The sequence below is a fragment of the Elephantulus edwardii genome, unplaced genomic scaffold (genome assembly GCF_000299155.1).
Source record: "Elephantulus edwardii isolate Elephantulus edwardi_28Jun2011 unplaced genomic scaffold, EleEdw1.0 scaffold00310, whole genome shotgun sequence".
Classification (NCBI taxonomy): domain Eukaryota; kingdom Metazoa; phylum Chordata; class Mammalia; order Macroscelidea; family Macroscelididae; genus Elephantulus; species Elephantulus edwardii.
Window position 1 is genome coordinate 1,578,378 of NW_006400060.1, and position 3,991 is coordinate 1,582,368.

The following is a 3,991-nucleotide window of genomic DNA, read 5'->3' on the forward strand; positions in this document are numbered from 1 at the left end:
TATAAAAATATGTTATAATAGATTATGTGATGTGTTGCTATAATGTGTTATAGATTCTTACAAACATGTGCCTTTGTTTTCCAGATTGATTATATGATAAATAAGCAGTATGAGAAATAAATAGTTATATGACTTAAGGAGAAGGAAATATTATTTGTGTTTTGGACTTCCCCCCCCTTCCCTCTAATTCTAAAACCTCTCCTCAGTACAAATACTAAAAATTTTAATAATTGCCTTTTAGAAATCATGCTCTATTTTAAAAGCTGGTGCTTAGTGAAAGGTGCTGTATCTTTGGTGAGGTATGTTGTTATATGCCACTTAATTAGAACCTGCACATAGCTGATCCTCTGACAACTCTTCAGAATCTATAAAACATATAGGAGATTGCCCATCTTCTCCTTTGAAGCAGCTGGTAGATTTTAACTACATGCTTTTGAGTTAGCAGCTCAGTTCCTTACCCACAAAGCCACCAGAACTATGACTAGTCATGAATTTTCAAGCTCTAGTAATTAGTGGTTAAAGAGAGACTTAGTGGCTAAAGAGTGGCACTGCCAAGCTAAAGGAAGAGAGTTTAAATACACAACCTGCTCCATGGGAGAAAGATGGACAGTCTCCTCTCATGTGATTTTCAGCCTCTGAAAACTCTAGAGGGTCAGCTGTTTTGACAACCCACAACAATGGCATTTATGAAATGGGTATGCCCTAACCTACTGTAATACTGTTTATCTTACATTTATGATTTTTTCATTCCTCTCTAAAGGTGTGTGACATATTTATAAATTATAATTTTCCACTGGTGGTATTATTTCCCCCTGGAGTCTTCTATCCTGCGCTCTTCAGCCTGGATACCTGTATTTTGAACCAGCTCTGTTACATTATGCACAGGTATAAAGCCTTTATATAAATTTTTAATATGAAATAAAGTTTATGACATTAAAAAAGCAGGGTTTCTGGTCAGAAGAAGATCTGATGAATGGTTTTATCAATCAATATATTTAAACTTTATGCTTTCTTTTTTTTTAACAAAGAGATTGTTTTTTTTTATCTGTGGGTTTCACATTTGGGATTAGGGGCACAGACTCTCTGGCTGCTTCCTGCTGAACAAGATGAAGGGGAAAGGTAGCCCACTTTTACATTTTACTGGTGGTCTTGAGTTGAAGCTGTATGCCTTATTCAGTTAGAAGATATTTTCCTGACATTTTCTGACACTGGACTGTAAGGTGTTTACCTGGGTAAGTCCAGTGGGAGTGGCTGGCTGAACTTTGAGTCACCATCTACTTTCGCTTCCTTAGCTGGCTGTTATATTTCCCTTTTCTTTCTGGAACTAGTCTCAGCGTTCAGGTTCTGGATCAAGACTCAGTTTTCAGGTTACTTATAGGAAAGTGAGCAAGCCTAGAGAGAACAAACTTGTGAGTTACAAAGAAAAGGGCTTTTACGGGATTACTTACAGGTGTACCAGAAGAGGAGATGGAGGAAAGTGGCTTAGATAAAGTCCCTCATACACACCAGCCTGCTCTCCTTTTCCAGATGGTTCCCCCCAGGGACCGGGCGGCTCTCCCCTTCCAAGGGCTCTACCCTGGGGCCAGGCAGCTTCCTCCAGAGGCCAGGTGGCTCTCCCCTAGGGCTGGTGATTTCTCCACAGGGGCCAGGTTTCTCTCCCCTGCCAGGTGGCTCTCCCGACCCTTAAAGATTTTTTGAAGTCTGGACCTTACTGGGGACTGTGGCTAGGGACAGCATTTCCAACTCTGGTGCAGCCATCATTGCCCTGTTCCTCTCCGCCAAGTGGTGTAATTGTAACTCAAAGTAGGTATTATTACTTTCTTCTACAAATGGAGAAGGGGATTCCAGAGTGCTGAACAGACTGGCTCAAGGTTGAAAAAGTAATAGAGAGTGTAGAACAAGGACTCAAACCAAGGTTGTCTGAAGGCTAGTTTTGAGGCAGCAAGCTCCTTTTTATCATTTTATGAATCAGTGATTTTCCACATAATTCCTCATTTTTTTTAAACTGTAATGCAATAAGAATTTCTATTCATTTTCTTCCAAGAAACATGTATATTAGTAAGGATAACTAATGATCTTCCCATGTGGGGTATTATAGTTGGATGATTTTTAAAAGGTAACTTTGGGAGATACTGAATAAAAAATTATATGGTTAAAGATCTTTTCTTACACTCACTATTGCTAATTTATTTTTTAATGAATTTGCTTACAAAGTTCATATACATTATGTTTCACTGTATTCTTCATTAATACTGTGTTTCATACAATCATTCTCAAGCATTATGTTTTATAAAATTAATCATCATTGGACCTTGCCCATCATTATCCTGTTTTTTCTTTTCCTTCCCATTTCCTTCCCACCAAACAGTGCAACCCTGTGGTTCGTATCTTAAAGAAAATTTTTCAGTAATTTATTTATTTCTATGTAGCTTCTCGGGTGAAAAGAACATTTTCTAGGATATAATAGAAGTGAATACCATTCATATAAAATGGTCTATTTCTGATTTCTAACTCTTTTTATTCTGTTCAGTCCATATGTAGACTTGTTGTCATAACTTGTAGCACTATCTCAAGGTTAAAATGTTTAAAATTCAGTGAGATTGGAGTTTTCCGGGAAGAAAAATTAACATTTCATAATTTCTTCCTTTCTGCTACCTTCTTTTTATGAAGAAATGATATTTTGTATCGGCAATTAGCTGATTTTGTGAGTCTCTGTTAACTTTTAATAAAGGAAACAATAAAAAGCATTTTCTTTATTGCTTTTTCTTTTTTAATTGAAATACAATTTATGTACAATCAAGTGTATCTTAAATGTGCAGGTTGTTTTGAACCTAGATTAAGACCTTATACTAGTCAATATTTGTGTGTATGTATATTTGTATATATTAACATATAAAATGTGTACTTTTAAATTTATTGTTATATTTTGAAGGCATTTAACTCTAAATTTCATTCTATTTGTTCATCCTATTAGGTATCATAAAAATTTGACTGCTGCAAAGAAAAATGCATTTATAAGGAAGGTATGGGTTGTAAACCTCTGTTTTATATGATCAATTTTCAAAAATTTGCATATATAGCAATAATCTGCTAGAGATAAGGAGGATAAAGAACAGGTGATACAACTTTTTTTTCCTTTTCCCATAGGCAAAATCCCAGTTCAGTTTCAGCAACAAGATCTGTCAAGAATTTAATCATTATTTGAGAGCCATGGTTGGTTGCTTGTGGATATCCAGACCCTTCCAGAGAACTTTCTACCATGAAATAATAGATATTAACTATGAAATCCTAAGAGAAATTGGAGTAGCAGATTATAAAAGCAGTTTAAATTTAATCCATCACCCTGCTCTATTGAGTTACGCTGCTTCCTTTCTACAATTGGTAAGATTATTAAAAAGTATGTTTAGACTTTTATAGCAATATTGTTATGACATAAATAGAACTTCTGTTAGTGTATCTGAATTGCAAAATGTGTATTTAATATTTCTTTACCTTGAATGCCAACTAAATTTTTTTAGACTTCTAGATACTTCAATTTAGGTGAAGTATCTGTCCTCCAAGAGTTTGCATTTATAGCAGAAACAGACATGTAAACAAATACTATGCATTGGGGAAAAGTGACAGAAGATACAGTTATGGAAAAACTTGGTGAGTGATTATTAGGTTCTATTTGAGGAGAGGTGGTACCAAGCAAGAAAAGCCTTTTCAATAGAAATTGAAATGCTCATAAAATCCTTGTAGACAAGATGAAAAATGTCGGTTAAGTAGTAAGATAATTAGAGCTAGATTTTTAGCCAAAACTTGCCTATTTAATGGATTGATATTCATATTAGGGATGAGAGAGCACTTCTCAGGATTTTATCCTTAGTCTTGTCCATTTTACCTTTATCAGTGGCTTAGAGAAAGCTCAATTGGTGTGCACATTAAATGGATGATACAGTGAGGTAGGATTATATATATCTTCATTATTCTATGATTCAGAATCCTTTTA